The following is a 17997-nucleotide window of genomic DNA, read 5'->3' on the forward strand; positions in this document are numbered from 1 at the left end:
GGCGAGCGAAACTGGAATGCATTATATGCCTCTCTACAATAGTGCCCAATTGGGCGATATAGGTTCCTAAATAAATAAATAAATAAATAAATAAATAAATAAATAAATAAATAAATAAATAAATAAATAAATAAATAAAATAAATAAATAAATAAATAAATAAATAAACTTGTTCGCAGCGCTGTTAGCTATAGCATCGCTGTAACAAACGTCCTCAAAAGTGTTCAAAGCTACGTGCGTCGTTTGTTTATCGCTACTAATTCGCAATCAAACAAACAACACAAGTACCTATTTGTTTACTTTTTTCACAGAAACAACCATTTAGTATGTCTTGATTTCAACTACATCTTTACTTGAAACGTCATTATGACGTATTTTATAATATTCATTTACTAAAGCCCAATCTAAGCGCATTTTCTTTCATCCACGAATACAAAGAGATGGCGGTGCGAACGTAGACATGGCCGACGCGGGTCAATGTGTAGTATCTGTTCTTATCAAATTAATATCTGAAACGGGTTGTTTTTGTGCCCAAGATGTTAAACTTATTTTTGCAAGTTCCCTGAGCGCACGAAGCCTGCTTCACCTCCGCCGCGGGTCGGCCCTGTATTGAACTACCTTCGGGATCGGCCCACGGTTTGTACCATAGGCGGACATCCATACGTTGGAAACTAGCCATACACAGCTTGACTGTAAAACACTGTCATGGCTTGCACACATCAAGCCGCTTCGCGAGTTATTTCTATTGCAAAAGATTCTTTGTTTGGCTTTCTAAAGGCACTTGCCCGGCCGTGAAAGGGCTGCGATGAAGTCAAGGCTTCGACAGGCGATGCGTTTTCGTGTGTGAAGCACTATGTGACACCTACTGATTCAACAACTCGATGTGTTTGCGCTGCTAGAAAGTGCGTACGTGTATACCTGCGTGTACCCGATCGGCTGCCGTGTGTCGAGCTTGTGAATCTTAATAATTGAATTATGTCAGCACCACGGCGATGACCGAACATAAGGCGCGTGACATATTCGCCTGAATAACGCGAGCGTCATGTAGAAATATGCGCGATCAACGCGGGGCATCTCACCTGTTCTGGTCGTTTCATCATGACGCTGTCGTCTCTGCATGCAGTGAAAGTGGTCCTTCGCCTTTATGACAAACTGCTTCTCGCTGGCTATCAAACGCAAACATCACAGTGGAACCTACCTGCACTTCATCGGTAAACAAAGGGTCTGCAAGGACGAAATGTACACATAGAAATGGTTTCCATCTATGAGCACCTTACAAGTGTTGACCTGTCGTGTTGCAATGCGAGTGTAAAACGCGTTAATTGGTTAATTGGTGCGAAATACATTTGCAGCGCCTAACGAAAGCATGGACTACAAAGTTACGCACTCTCAGTAGAACAATAATAACACGTGTTAAGTTTTTAGCACCATATACGACAGTATACAGCCTACGCACTCCATAGCTTCATACACTTGTTGACGATAGCGGAATCGGGAAAAACAATCTGAACGAGCGCTGAGAATAGCACCGGCGCATAAGCTTACCCATGCCTGAGCTGCGTACCCCGTAAACTAAGGAAACAGCTCTGTACGTACACTTTTGCACCTTCAGTACCCTCAAAAGCAATCCCTAGCATAAAACGAAACAAAGACAGTTCTTTAGTAACGCGGATAGCCACGAAACTTAACCAAAACATGCCAAATTTCTTGCGAATGCCTCGCCGCCGCATCTCGACGGCCAACTGCCATGGTGACGAGTGTGCCGAAACGCGGAAAAGAAGAAAAAATAGAGAAAAGGGCGCGGAAAATACCACGTGATGGCGCTCGACCAATTGGGAGACGCAGACTTTCTCTCCTGCCTCATTTCCTGCTCCTCGCAGCAGCTGCGGCGGAAAGATAAAAGTATGTCGCTAGCTTTGGTATTATTCAGGGGGCTTAAGGTATACACGGTGCTTATACGAAGAATTTTCCGTAATATTTAACAACAGTCGTTTTGAAATAAAAGCACAGTTCCTTCGGAGACGTGACGTCAGTGCAAGAGACCACGGTGTGATGGGTGATACGGGGTAATTAGTAACTCATTAACAAAAATTCATTGACTAACTTTTCAACATTTAGCTTCAGTCATACAGTGGTTTTTGAACTGGAAAACTGCGATTACCCACGGAATGGTGCGCCGACGAATTTCGGCTATATTAGAGCGCGCCAAAGCGAAACTGGGAGGCTGCAGTGAGCGCAAAGCCGCGTCCCTCGAGGCGACGTTCTACGTAGGTAACCTCGCATTCCGCCGCCAGCGCGCTGCGGCTGCGAGGAGCCCGGAGCTGCAGAACGAATATTACGTATAACGGCAATAAGATACTTTCGTATTTCATGTATGTCGGCACGAACCAACGATATTAAGGGTTTAGAAGAGACGCAGGATGAACAGCACAAAAAAAAGGAAAGAAAGGACAAGCTTGGTGACACCAAGCACCATCCATTTTCAAAGTAGATTGATTGATTGATTGAGTAACTTTTATTTTACAGTCCTGCAGAACGCGTATTAGCACGTCGCGGGCCGCTCCCACGTCGGGACCGACAGGCCTAGCCTGCCAGCCGCATCGTGGGCCCGATGGACAGCCCAACGTTGCTCAGCCAGGAGTGGGTTGCGGAGGGCCGCCTCCCACCTAGCTGAGTTGAGGGCAGGGCTTGCTATAGAGATACATCCCCAGAGCATGTGCGAAAGTGTTGATTTATCCCCGCAAGCAGGGCACGCGTCATCAGTGTAAATCTCCGGATATATCGCATGTAACGTGGACAGGTTGGGATAAGTTTCTGTCTGCAGCAGTCTGAATGTCAGTGCCTGAGGCCTAGTGAGCTTGGGGTGAGGAGGACGGTATTCTCGCCGCGAGAGATAGAAGTGTTTAAGAAGTTCATTATAAGTGGCAGGCGCGTCCCTACCATGCGTAACCCTCTCTTCGGCCGTTACAGCGCCAGCGCGGTCAGTCAGTGCGCGCGCGGTAGCGTGGGCCGTCTCATTGAGGTTCGTTGGGACACCCGCCATGTGCCCAACGTGGGCTGGGAACCAAGTAAGCAAGTGATGCTTGATTTTATCCGGACCTGCCTTACGAAGCAGCCCAAAAGCCTGTTCTGAGATGCTTTGGAACAATTGCTCATAGACTGTCAACAATATACCCACAGCAAGTCCACTTTCGAGATAAATTGAACCACTTGGACAGAAATGAGTTTTCCACTTCGAAAGTACTTGGTCCATGGTCCCACGCTGCCTTGACAGCCTTACGGGGATTTCTTGTACACAGCAGTCTCCTAAATATGATTTGAATTATACGTTTTTATTAACTTATGGGACATCCTATGATATGTGTAAGCGGTGTTTTTATTGTACGGTGTACAATAAATCTTATTTAACGTGGGTGAACGAGTCGCTTTCTCTCCTTTAGTTTCTTTTTCTTTAGTTTACAATTATTTTTGTAGACCTAGTAAACTTGTGTGTTTGTAACATGTGTGCGTATTTCTCAACCGTGTATTGGAATAGCCGGCTAAAACGTAGCCTATCTTCTCATCACTGTGCAGTTATTTAACAACAAAAGCTGATACCCATTTCGCGTGTGACTCGGGAGGTCACACGCGTTATCAAAGGCAACCTCACGCGTGTCTGTGGTACCGCACGGCGTGCGCTACGGATCTGACCTGACCCAAACCGGGCAGGTTAGATTAAGCTAGATGTAGTGTTTGATCTGACAACACTACGCCGCTGCGTGAACGTTTTCTCGAGCAGTACTAAAGCGTAAAAGAATTGATGGCCAACACAAGCTGCTATTCTTTGTAGTAGATCGTAGCCCATTCAGAGCGCTTTCAATTTCGTTCAATGACAGTGATGATCGGTAGTTTGTTATAAAAATAAATAAATACAAGAAAAGGAAGATGTAAAAATTAGGCTGACGACAGTGTAACTGTCCAGCGCACTTTGTTGACAGCTGAACGGCGACCATCAATAGGATACTGGCGGTAGGAGAATAAAAGACTCGAGAGAGAATAGCAGAGAGAGTGAAGACAACTATTTACATATAGATTATAGAACGACTATAGGAGCAACATATATACTATAATGTGACAATAATAGAAGAGGGAATAGCCTAGAGGAATTTGACATGCCACAAGTAACGCCGCAAGAAGTAAATAAAGCTTTGGGAGCTATGCAAAGGGGGAAGGCAACTGTAGAGGATCAGGTAACAGCAGATTTGTTGAAGGATGTTGGGCAGAGTGTTCTAGGAAAACTGGTCACCCTGTATACGCAATGCCTCATGACCTCGAGTACCGGAATCTTGGAAGAACGCCCACATAATCTTAATCCATAAAAAAAGGACATGCCAAAGACTTGAAATATTATAGACCGATCAGCTTACTGTCCGTTGCCTACAAAGTATTTACTAAGGCAAACGTAAATAGAATCAGGAACACCTTAGACTTCTGTCAACCAAAAGACCAGGCAGGATTTCGTAAAGGCTACTCAACAATAGATCATATTCACACTATCAATCAGGTGATAGAGAAATGCGCGGAATATAACCAACCCTTAAATATAGCTTCCATTTATTACGAGAAAGCATTTGATTCAGTCGAAACCTCAGCAGTCATGCAGGATTACAAAATCAGGGTGTAGACGAGCCGTATGCAAAAATACTGAAAGATATCTATAGCGGCTCCACAGCCACCGTAGCCCTCCATAAAGGAAGCAACAAAATCCCAATAAAGAAAGGCGTCAGGCAGGGAGAAACGATCTCACCAATGCAATTCACAGCGTGTTTACAGGAGGTATTCAGAGAGCTGGATTGGGAAGAATTGGGGATAAGAGTTAATGGAGAATACCTTAGTAACTTGTGATTCGCTGATGATATTGCCTTGCTTAGTAACTCAGGGCACCAATTGCAATGCATGCTCACTGACCTGGAGAGGCAAAGCAGAAGAGTGGGTCTAAATATTAATCTGCAGACAACTAAAGTAATGTTTAACAGTCTCGAAGAGAACAGCAGTTTACGATAGGTAGCGAGGCACTGGAAGTGGTAAGAGAATACATCTACTTAGGGCAGGTAGTGACCGCGGATCCGGATCATGAGACTGACATAATAAGAAGAATAAAAATGGGCTGGGGTGCCTTTGGCAGGCATTCTCTGATCATGAACAGAAGGTTGCCATTATCCCTCAAGAGAAAAGTGTATAACACCTGTGTCCTACCAGTACTCACGTACAGGGCAGAAACCTGGAGGCTTACGAAAAGGGTTCTGCTGAAATTGAGGGGATGACGCAAAGAGCTATGGAAAGAAGAATGATAGGTGTAACGTTAAGGGATAAGAAAAGAGCAGATTGGGTGAGGGAACAAACGCGAATTAATGACATCTTAGTTGAAATCAAGAAAAAGAAATGAGCATGGGCAGGGCATGTAATGAGGAGGGAAGATAACCGATGGTCATTAAGGGTTACGGACTGGATTCCAAGAGAAGGGAAGCGAAGCAGGGGACGGCAGAAAATTAGGTGGCGGATGAGATGAACAAGTTTGCAGGGACAGCATGGCCACAATTAGCACATGATCGGGGTAGTTAGAGAAGTATGGGAGAGGCCTTTGCCCTGCAGTGGGCGTAGCCAGGCTGATGATGATGATGATGATGATCGTGATGATGATGATGGTGATGATGATGATGAATGTGGCTATAGAGCGACTTGGTAACAGTGGCACAAAAACGTGGTGGTGGAGGTAGTGAAGGTGTTGCTACACGAGTGGTTAGCCAGGAGGCTTGGTCAGCGGTTGTTCCTCCTGAGCATCTCTTACCATGTCATGAATATGTGTAACCATAGCTCCAATAATTCGGTTCCGCGCAGAAATGTGAGTAGTATGTGTGTCATCATCCATGGTTCTTCTGGGAAAATTGACTGTTCTGCACACCTATGAGGAAACCTTCTTCTTGTCATGTTGTCGAAAAGGCTCTTCCTTTCAGAGCAGAATCGCTTGCAGGGCTAGTTGAAGTACGCTATACGGCCCACTTCATTGCATTCAGCGCAGCTTGGAGAAGCAGCACGGTCGCCCTTAAACGTTCATGCTGGATTGTAGGTCGGCACTGTTATTATTCTGTAATGGGGGTGCTGATACGGTGGACTCTAAAGTGAACCAAAGTGGGGACGAATTGTCTCTTTAGGATGTTGGTGATTTACAGGAACTCTCACTGTTTTCTACTTTGAAAGCACTTTATTTGCAAGAGCATCTGCTATTTCGTTATCAGTGACATCAACATGTCAATGTATGCGCTGAAATGGGATCTTAATTCATTCTTTGGCAAATTGTTTAAATGAATAAGGAGGCTGACAACAGAGTTTCTTTGGAGGAATGTCACGAGATAATTGCTGAATTGTCGGCTTCCAATGAGAGAGCGTTACGATGCTCTGACGGGAAGGATTGAGAGGCCACCTTCTTTGAGGTGTTCAATGGGACTTATGGCAACTAATACTCTGAAATGAGCGCATAGATGCTGTCAAAAACGAGACATACATACTAGACGTTTCCCTTGCTGCTCTGCGAACTAAATTGAGCTAGTGTACACAAGTTTTGTTCTTGACCTTCGCCATACAGTATGTTAGTTGAGCTGATGTTTTCTCTCTCCTACTCTCGTTTACTTGCCCGTCCTCCGGCTCAAAAAGCACGAACTCTAATTAATCCCTTCAGGCGCCGATGAATCCTGCTAAATGAAAATTTAGTTTAATCAAATTTTTTGCCTCTTCAGAATGTGAGAAACGTAGAGGTCAAGAACACATACAGGAAGTTCAAGTCTTCAATTAGTCTTGTCCAATTCACAGAATGTCGATTTCATGCGAGGACTCTACAGGAATGTCATATATGAGAACTTCCCATTATTTCATGTCTAGAATACTTGGAACGCGCCTATTCAGACAGTTGAAATGTATGCCTGATATAAAACATTATGAAAATAATGAAAGAAGTGAACCTGCCACATGACGGCCTTTAGCCATCGAGAGCAAATGCCGAGGCGTCTGCTTTGTAACTCGTTTTGCTAAAATACTTTAAGCATGTCCTTTGAAATACCTTGCATTTCCTTCCCCCTCTCCCTCTCTCTGGGAAGTAACCCGAGGATACTTCGCTAAACCAACGGCAGCTTAACTGTAGGCTTAAGAACTGGCATTCTCTCCCCCCCCCCCCATGCTACTTTTTAAAGCCCTGGTATGTCACCTGTAATGTATACCGTCCCCGAGAGTAGGGTAGCCAACTAGACGTATTTCTGATTAACATCCCTGTCTTCTAGCTTTCTGTCCTCGTTCTCCATATCGTTGAAGTAGCTATTGACTTCGCGGCTTATGCATATTTGTGAACATTTATTTGCTAATCATGTCATGGCCCAGAATACAAGGCCGTCGTAAGCTGCTTAGTGGTGATTCTCGAGGCCGAAGTGTGAAAGATGAAGATGAAGAAAGAGGTGGTAAAGAGCCCATGGCGTCACATGATTGACAAAATGAGTAGGCATCTGCGAAATCTTCAGCTAAGGCATCGAAAAACATGTACAGCTTCAAGGTGACGGCTTCAAAATGTCTTTGTTTGCGAGGCCTCCCAATGAGTGTGCCGATAATTCCTTACACTGTTGGCATGAGGGTAAACTCCGACAAGGTCGCGCGAAATGCCACCCACCGTTATCTCCCCTCTTCATTTAGTATGCATATTATTCACTGCATTTATTTGGTCATATGTAATTCTCAGTGACAGAGTGTCCACTTTCCTTAAGAACATATGCTCCGCTCTCCTGCGGTCTGTCCAGAAGCTCCATAACTATAAGGCTCGAGCAGGAAAATGAACTGGAAATTCCATAAATCTGGTAGCCGCTTTACCGGTGCGGGACATGTCGGCAAAATGATCTCCGATGGTCTCAGCACGAAGTTCTCTACATGGATCCCAACGAGAGACAGAGGAGTACTTTCTTTCGCTCGTGTGGTATCTACAGCAACGTTTGTAAGTATAAGGAAGTGGTCGCTCTCCGTCGATGTCGAGCTATCATTGGCGAAACTAGGCAATCTACATGAGGTCAGTCACGCTGCTAGAACTATATGGTCTGAAGAAGGTTGGTTTCCTGTCATTCATCACCACACATATGTTTTCCACGTTCAGGTACTCAACAGGCTGTTTTCCTCGAGCTTCTAAGAGTAAGAGCGAACGGTGTGCATTGAGGTCGCTGCAGTAGACTGTAGGACCATAGCAACGATTGCGCATTTTCCATGGACATCTTTTTCCAGGGGGCAATGGTGGATTTCCACCGCACTAAGGATCGTTGTGATTAGTTAGGTGAAGGTGAAGGTGAATGTTTCTTTGCTTCTATTACAGAAACGGGAGTTGTACTTGCACGTCGACCACTTCCACAGCAGTGGTGCAAATATCGGTGCCAGTATAATTATATGTGGTATTTCGCGCCTGATGAAAATAATGACACTTCAATTCTAGGAAAATGGGAATCTTCTGGTCTGCGTGACCAACGTAAGCTGGAATAGAACCACCGTTGGGCATACCTGAAGGGTCGTTTCCTGTGCTATACGACCTTCTCCCAAAGGTGGTATACCATGTGCACTCAGAAAGGGCGACGATGGTCACAGAGGTGTTGCGTAGGAGTTAAGCCGGTTTAGGCAGGTAGAGATGAAGACTCGAACAGCTCCAGTGCATTGTAAGGGCACTTTAAGGCAGGAACATGAGAACTGAAACAGGAAAAAGCACTCGAGATCACTGGCTCGGGAGCTATACAGTACTACCAACCAACAAGTATGCATGTACGCTTTGAAGGTAATAAATGAAATGGAATTAAATGAAAAGTACTTGCAGACCTTTCACGAATTCTAGCAATGTGCGAGCGCAAGACCATGAACAGAGCTCACAGCACTTGATAACATTCCTGCGATTGAAGTGCGTTGGGGAAGACGAAGTTATTCGATGCCGTGGCCCTGTTCCTTGCTGCTCGCTTTTTACTGCACTTTTAACTAGTTTATATTGTGCCTGGACTTCATTGCTCAGGAATTCAGTGAGAAGTGTAGCTACCTACGAGCCCACTGAAACCAGGTACGAAGCCTTCTTTGCCTTTTCCCACGGAGTGTCTCCTACCGGTACGGCGTTAGGCAGCCGCGAACGGTGGCACGATCCCTATGACCGCCAGCGTGTTTTGAGGCACATGAGTGCAACGCAGGAGCACGCCCAAGAGAGCGAGAGAGAAATATAAGGAAGGCAGGGATATTAACCCGTCAAGAGTCTGGCTCGCTACGCTACGCTGGGGGAAGGAAGAAGGGGAAGAGAGAGAGAAGGGCGAGAGAAAATGCATAGAGACGCGCACAGACAGTCATTGAATCAAAACCACTCGTGCAAACCAGACGTTCTTAGAAAGCACAAAAATACCTCCACTGCCTTCTGTGACGATGATCGGTGGGGACGGTGCTCTAGTACTGTCTGTTCACTCAGAGGACGATCATCTAGTTTCCTCAATGTGTTGGACAAAGACTGTTCAGATTGTCAACACACACTATACGCATGACATTAGCAAGCCGCCACGGTTAGACTTGAACATAAAGGTGCTGACGGCCCGCCTCCGGTGACCATGGTGCAACCCCGCAAAGGTCAGAGCAAGAAACCTCGTCTTGATGAGACACTGAATCAGTAACGCCAGTACTTCAAACTATGACTTAAGCAATTATGAAGCCACTGAGTGTGATGAAGCACCTTTCACATTCGTCAACTACAAAAAGAAAAGAAGAAGGAATCCCGGTGGTGATCCGACGATCAGAAGAAGGACACAATTCTTGGCAAGTGAATTCAAATAATGCTGCCTCAGAAATGGTCTCGGCGGCAAAGGAAAAAGCTCAGACGTTCTGAGTAAACAGAGATGGCAGTTCTACAGCGAAGCTGTATACCTCTACCGTCCAAGGAAATTTTCGTGTCGTTGTTGGCGAGGTGAGAAAAAAATTACCGCCGATTACGTTACTTCCTAATGCGAAATTTGAGCGCAGCAAATAAGCTGTTTCACCTTTTCGATAGATTGAGGCAAAGAAATCGAGCAACACATGTATGCGCTATCACAGAATTTTTTTTTATTTTTCACACGTATTCCTTTAACAAAGACTCCACTAACAGTTCTTGACAGTCATGAAGGAAGCTTTGTGGTCGGAGAAATAGACTGATATATGTTCGACTTGGTACACCAATGCTTGATTCTCAAAGACGAGATCTATACAAGTGCCTCGCGAGGTTGTCACAGCCATGGGACGCGTTACGAGCGAGAGGAACGGGATGTTCTCCCGCATAAGTGTTAGGAAATTGCTGTTTGTCTTTATGTCAACATTAAAGTCCCCCACTACTAACATCGGTGTTAGTAGTGGGGGAGCAGCAGCAGCAGCAGCAGACGGAGGACTTCCATCGGTCGTCTCGCTCATGGCTCAGAAAGAACTGGCAGATAATTTCGCAGTGGCGAACGGCAGCGGCAATTTCGGCTCGGGCGGTGCACATATACAGATCCGCCGCCACCGATCTGGCTCTCTGATTGCCACCGCACAGGGCGAACGGCAGCGGCAATTTCGGCTCGGGCGGTGCACATATACACACCGATCTGGCTCTCTGATTGCCACCGCACAGGGGTTGCATTGGAGGAGGAGCGAAGAAAGGAATTAAGTTCGAGCCGGCGCTTTGACAACCGGAGACTCGCAGGAAGAGGGGGGAGGGGGGCGGCGTGTACACCCAGCGGCAAACGATGGGGGCAGAAGCGCGCGCAGCAAGCGGACAACACGATAAAGGGAGGAGGGAAGAGATAGCAGCGACTGACTGATGCCGCTGACGCCGATAGTGAGTCAACCCCAGCTGCGGAGTTGGTTTCAGGGACAACGCCGCCGATGCCGACACAAACAATATGATACCCTCGCTTCCGCAGCGCTAAGAACCAGGTCTAGCCGTGGGAAGGTGGTCACGTATTCGTCGACGTGCCGGGGCCTACGTGAAATAACCGGCGCGTCGGCAACTGAAGAGCACCCTATCCGCCACACAAGAACAGGGGGGGGGGACCCTTTCCTCCTCTTTCTGCATGGCGGCGACGGTGTTATATGCAGTCACGTTATCTTGACTCTCTAGCGGCGTCAGCGGCATCCAGCGGTATCAGTCGGTCGCTGCTAGCGCTGGGGGGATGAAAGGGGGGCGGAGCTGGTTACGAGGCCGACGACAACGCCGACGACCCAGGAACCCAGGAACCCAGGAACAGACGGAACGGACCAGGAACGGACGCCAAAGAGCTGCGCTCTAAAAAACTCCCTATACGTGGGCCGATCCCGAAGATAGTGTAATGCCCGGCTGACCCGCGGCGGAGGTGAAGCAGGCGTTAAGCACTCCCCATGCGTGGGCCGAACCCGAATATTGTACAATACCGGCCCGACCCGCGGCGGAGGTGAAGCCGGCGTTAATCCCTCCCCTTACGTGGGCTGATCCCGAAGACAGTGCATTGCTGGGCTTACCCGCGGCGGAGGTGAAGCAGGCGTTAAGCACTCCCCATGCGTGGGCCGATCCCGAATATTGTGCAATACCGGCCCGACCCGCGGCGGAGGTGAAGCTGGCGTTAATCCCTCTCCTTACGTGGGCCGATCCCGAAGACAGTGCAATGCTGGGCTGACCCGTGGTGGAAGTGCAGTTCGTCATTAAGGGGCCCACATACACAGCTTCGCTGGTCATCCTTCTTGACAGAGAGGAAGGGCACTGAGTTTTCCAATGTGTGCTACCTTAGTGGCATCAGCGGAAACTTGCTTTTACTGCATGAAGTAGCAGGACTAAGACATAAAAGCCCTGCATGCCGGCTTTGTACAATAGAAATGCCGGAAAAATTGGTCACGTGGCACTTCAGTACACAGAAGGACAGCTGCTCGAGTTTTTGAAAGATTTTGGAGTAATATCAATTCGCCGACAAGCAAAATACTACAGTCCGGAGGATGGTACAGTTGAATCCCGCTGTTTGCAGAGTGTAATCCTTCACTTCAGAGATGACCAACCAATGCCTCAGAGATTCCACTTGGGCTTCAATAACCCGGTAGAAGAATACCTTGGTCCTGGCTTGAGGTGGTATAACTGTCAAAGGTTTGGACACCTGGCAAAAAACTATCGTGGATTACGTCAGTGTAAAATCTGCTCCGAGAACCTTGGGCATGGTGAGTGCAAGTCTGTGCGACAGCCTAAATGTGCAAACTGTGCGGGTAATCATACGGCTTCCTTCTCGGGATATCCACATAACAAGGCCGTATCCATGTTACGCAAACATGAATTAATTCATAGGAAGCAACCACGACACAAGGAGCCTCTTCCAAATCTTGGTGCAGTAAGCCTAGCAAAAGATCTTCAGTTTACAGCAATTGAACAAACATCAAAAGAAACCTCGTACTCGTCAGTATTAAAGCAGCAAGCTGTGCAATTATCCAAGAGACAGCGGAGTCATCATTCTGCTACGCCACTGAAGGCCACACATCACAACAATATCAGCGGCCTAATTTAGGAAAACATCAGCGATCGTCTCACAACACCTCTCAGTGATCCCCGCAGACGGCGGCCGGAACACTGGCATTCCGGGAGAGCACCGCGCTACTCAGTGTTGTACAGATGATCCTACCCATGCTGTTTGCTGCTGTTCGAGTAAATGTCACAGCTCTACCTCAGGCAAACAAGCTTTCAGAGGTAAAGGCACTGTTGTATATAGGGTCATTACTGATTCAGCTGTCCACATCCATGCTACCGGTTGGCAATCCTGAACAGCCGTTACCGAAAATGTCGTAGCATTTCAGTGAAACGATAATAGCCTTGGATCCAAATCTGCTGATTTTCGCAAGTTAGTTGCACAATACAGCTTCTCTGTTGTGTGCACACTGGAGGCTGGAGTACGTGATGACTTTCGTCTTTATAATTACGTAATATGTAAATCCTCTCGTCCCGCTGCAAACGGTAAAACAATGCTCTGCGTTCTAAAAGATTTACCCTCTCACCTTATTCAATCAAGCAGTTCATATTTTCCTGGATATGTAGCCTTCAAAGTATATCTCGCTAAAACATGTGTAACTGTCGCGAGCACATATCTGCAAGCATCGAGACGTATTAGGATTGATAATTTGGTAGATATTTTTAACATCACGAGATCAAACATTATCATACCTGGAGACTTTAACGCACACAACGTAATATGGGGGAGTAATCACTGTGATGCCCGTGAGAATATCGTTCAATGCGCCACGGAAAGATGCAATCTGTCAGTATTGAATGATGAATCTGTGACATTTATGCGTGGATATCGCTACGGTAGTTTCATAGACGTGACACTATGCTCTAATAATATTGTTACTGATGCTGGGTGGACAACAGATGCAGGAGCATGTGGAAGCGATCACTTCCTAATTGTTATATCACATCCGCGATTAAATAGCGCTGGGAAACGAATATACGTGGACATAACAAACTGGCAGCTCTTTCGTGAACACTTGTGCAGTCGAGTGAATTGTCAAGCTGACGTAGAAAAACTCACATCAGTGACACAAAAAACAATGAAAATGTGTACGAAACAAGTGAACCTTCCTGATGAGTACACATCAGTTGATGGAGAATATGAACATGTGAGAGCTGTAGGAAGAAGAGCAGAAAGAGCTTATCGCCGGAGTGGAAATTTAGAAGCGTATAGAAATACGCAGCAAATCCACTGTCATGCGGAAACAGCTACAAAAATTAGGGGAAGAAACATGGCGTGAATTATTTCACATTGATCCATCACTTCAACTTAAAATCCCATCCACATTAGATACAACCGGAGACTTTGCAATGGTCATTCACCATCTGCTACTCGGTACCGCGTACTGAAAACACTTTCTACATAAAACTGCAAGAGCTGATAGTCCGGAATGCATTTGTGACCATGTGGATGAGGATGTACAGTACCTTCCGGCAATACGTCCGTGAGACGACACACACAGACAACGCTTAGCACGTGATTTAGTGGCGTTAGAACGCAAGACCATCAGCTTCAGAACGATCTTAGGTCCTTCGCCAACATACTCATTGCAAAGACAAGCGTCACTGCTCCTTCAAAAATTTAGAAGCGATGAATATCCTCGGAAACTATTGAGTAGAGTGTTTAAACGTGATAAGCTCATTTCTGTTTTTTTACACAACTTTGGCCAATTCAATGCCTGGATTCATATGCTTTCATTGCGCCTACGTGACTGTACTTTGCGTTGTTATGAGTTTGAGTTGACTTTCAGTTTTAGCGTGAAATTAGTGTGCTTACGTGACGGCACATGGTGATATTATAATTTTATTATTTTTTGTTATGATTTATTCTTTTTTTAATAGCTAAGTGAAAAGGAGTAGCCGGCGCCAATTAAAGGCGACATCATCCCCTAAGTACTGCGTAATAAAAACAGTGCGGTGTGTGTCGCTCTTGTTTGCTTCAGCGCCGATACATAAGATCGGTTACAAAGGTTTGAGGCTAAATCTCTGAGGCGGAGTATTAGCACCAGTCCGTGCAGATAGCTTGGCAGTTACCTTGAAATCCTGTATCGTCAACTCATGTGGTCGTTGTGGACGTCCTTCAAGTATCTCATTCTGGTTTTCCATGGTAGCAGGCTGTCTGGCTGCTTTCCGGCTTTCCGTGGCAACTGTGCTGGAAACCATACTCTCCAATTTCAGGAGAGGAAATCCTTTTATGTAGTCGAAGTGAGGACCCCAATTCTGAGGCAGATTCGCACAAACGTTCTGGATGTGTAAATCGGACTCCAATTTCAGCCCTCACGATGAAGCTTTTCTTCCTGGGCAGGGTTGCAGGTTGGGTAGAGCCCCACCTATAGCTTGCCGGATGGTCACCGCCACAGTTGCAACATACAAAGCTCTTCGTGCGATCACAGGTCTTGAATCTATGGGGCCTACAGCAGCGTTTGCGCCATTGCTATCAATGGCCGGGCTTCGCTACGTGCCTGAAACACCGGCACTGAAAGCATCTAGCTGGCGCTTTCCCGTGGCTCACAATCTCATCTTTTGTGAAGCAGAAATTTATATTTTTGTGGATGTTTCGTGCTCGTAGGTGAAGTTACACTCAACAGTAGACACGCAATCGTCTCCCACGCGGAATTGTTGCCCAGGTTGGACGAGGTATCCACTTTGCATGTAATACTCCTTGTGGTCTCAGGTAAGCAAAGAGGTCTTCCTCTGAATACCAGTTTGGTACCGCTATGATTACGTTTTTTTCGTGTAGGTGCGGTGACACGGGTGCGGCGACGGCTGCATTAGAAATTGCCTTGCACTAAAGAAAACTGATTAGCATGTCGGTCCGTCTCTGCATCTGAAGGAAATGCTAGTTGTGTGATAATATGGCGCCTGACTGGGGATGTATGTCACCACACGTATCTCACTGTGTACATTCCACCGGTACGGTAGAGACCACTATTCCTTCGCGCTGCAGTATTTTCGGCTTTTTCCCGTGTTTTACTGGGAGACGCCGCTCTCATTGCCACGGCAATGGAAGTGGAGTCGGCAGAATGCCGACGCGACGTGACTGCTGCGTCAGGTACCGGCCCGAGGAAGAGAAATTGCCCACCGAGTCAAGCTGACAGCGAGGACACTGCGCTGTACTCCTACTCAAGCGATGACGCCTCAGATGACGAAGGCTTCGAAAGAGTGGTGCACCGGAAGGCCAAGAGAAGAAACATCAGCGGACGGTCTTCGTCAAGTAAGTCTACCGTCATTCCACAGCGCAGGCCATCGGCGCACACAATTCTTTTTGTGCCGGACGCACCTGCCGACAACCTCAACCGCCTTAATCGACAAGCGATTTCCGTTTCTCTGGAGGCTCTTGTCCCAGGAGAAATCAAAGATATCAGAATTAATACTCGAAAGAACATCCTGGCTATTGACGTCCACAACCGAAGCGCAATCAATGCTTTGATGGTAGTAAAGCTCCTGGGCAACATTAATGTCCACTACCTCATTCCGCAAGACAACGAAACAACGGCCGGTGTTGTTTATGACATTGGCACATCCATTAACGACAGCGACCTGCCAATTTTAATCAAACCTGCGACAGATGGTGTTGCCTTACTACAAGCTCGGCGCCTTGGCAAGTCGACCTGTGTAAGGCTCGTGTTTAAAGGTGACTGCCTACCATCACATGTAAAGGTCGGCCACTTTCGTCATGTGGTACGACCTTTCGTACCAAAACCACTTCAGTGCAGAAGGTGTCAAAGAATTGGACATGTGAGTGCTGTCTGCCGAAATACAACGATATGCCTACGATGTTCCGAACACCACGACACCGACACTTGCCGTGCAACAGAGCTCAAGTGCCCAAATTGTCAAGGATCGCACGCTGCGTCCTCAAAAGACTGTCCACGCCTAAAGAAGGAGCAGAAAATCTTGAGAAAAATGGCCAGAGACGGATCGTCACACAGAGATGCTTCTGAAGCGATAAGGCGACATCGCTCCCGGAAACGAAAGTCCATGAAACCCTCTTCCGGTTCAAGGGAAATGTCTCGTCCGGCAACGCCACCTCCTGTTCCATCTGTCTCGAGTAAGAGCACGAATGTCAACAAAAGAAGTGGCCATGCTTCATCAAGTGATGCGTGGCCGGCACTGCCGAGAACATGCCACGCGCCAGAGCCACAGCAAATGACTCGCCATTTACAGTCAAATGTCACTACAGTTGACCAAATGCAAGACAAGGACTCACAAGTGATTGCCATGCTCAAATCGCTCACGAATGTCGTGCGTCTGCTACTGACGAACATGGACACTCCAGCTGCTCGTAGCGCACTGCAAGTATTGGACGCGCTGACTCCAGTACTTGAAAGCATCGCATAGCACCATGGCCCGCCCCTCGCTGCCCTTCCACAAGGAAGTCAAGAAAGCATCTTTACTGCAGTGGAATGCCCGTGGTCTCAAATCAAGAATTTCAGATTTTAGACATTTTGTCTTCGAAAACCGTTTTCCCATCCTTGTAATTTGCGAACCGAACGTGCAGAATGTTATACGTATTTCTGGCTATGAGGCATTCATGTCCTCTACCTGTGGTGATGTAAGCAAGGTAATTGTATATATTCGAAGTGATCTGACTTACGTGTTGCACCCAGTTCCGCCTCACGACGACAACCAGTACGTTTGTTTAATCGTGAAATCGAATAAGCTTACGTTCACACTCGTTGCTGTGTACATTGCTCCTTCAAGTGGCTTCGACTCTAAACGACTACACGACGTGCTATCAGCGACACCCGGCCCTACGATTCTCACAGGAGATTTTAATGCTCACCATCCGCTTTGGGGGAGCCTGAAGATGGACTCCAGGGGAAGGCGAATAGCATCCTTTGCCACACAGCACGACCTTTACTGCCTCAACGATGGTAGTCCGACATACTTACGCGGGCCTACCTACAGCAGCTGCCTAGACTTGACCCTGGTTTCTCGGCTTCTTGGAAGAAACGTGCAATGGTTTACAGACATTGAAACACATGGAAGCGACCATATTCCGACGTACCTGAAGATCAAGGGACTATCGAAATACTCCTCCATGACGCTCCGGCGAATTGACTGTTCGGCGTTTCGGCCGCACATGGAGGGAGTATGTCAGCAAGGGAACCCTTCAAGTCCGGAACACGAAATTCAAAAAGCCATGCAAGAGGCTACGCGTAGTTTCCAGCCTTTCCCGAAATATGCAGAATTTGAAGCAGAACTGCAGCGAATACGAGCAATTCGCCGGCGGGCTGAACGAAGATACAGGAGAACTAAATCCATCCATGATCTCCGAGAGGCAAGGCGGATGCAAAAGAAGATTCAACGTCGCATCGATGCACTACAATCTCAAAGATGGAAACGTTTCTGTGAGTCCTTGGATCCACGTCAGCGATTATCTCAAATATGGAGAACCGTGCGTGGGCTTCGCGTATCTCCACAACAGCGTGTCCCTTTCAAAGCCC

General features: G+C 46.9%; 1 pseudogene; it reads left to right on the top strand.

Annotated features, from left to right (window-relative positions):
- The first annotated feature begins 460 nt into the window (after positions 1–460).
- LOC135903987 (U2 spliceosomal RNA) lies at positions 461–640 on the top strand (annotated as a pseudogene).
- The last annotated feature ends 17357 nt before the right edge of the window (positions 641–17997 follow it).

Source organism: Dermacentor albipictus, chromosome 1 (assembly GCF_038994185.2).
Source record: "Dermacentor albipictus isolate Rhodes 1998 colony chromosome 1, USDA_Dalb.pri_finalv2, whole genome shotgun sequence".
In the NCBI taxonomy this organism is placed as follows: Eukaryota; Metazoa; Arthropoda; class Arachnida; order Ixodida; family Ixodidae; genus Dermacentor; species Dermacentor albipictus.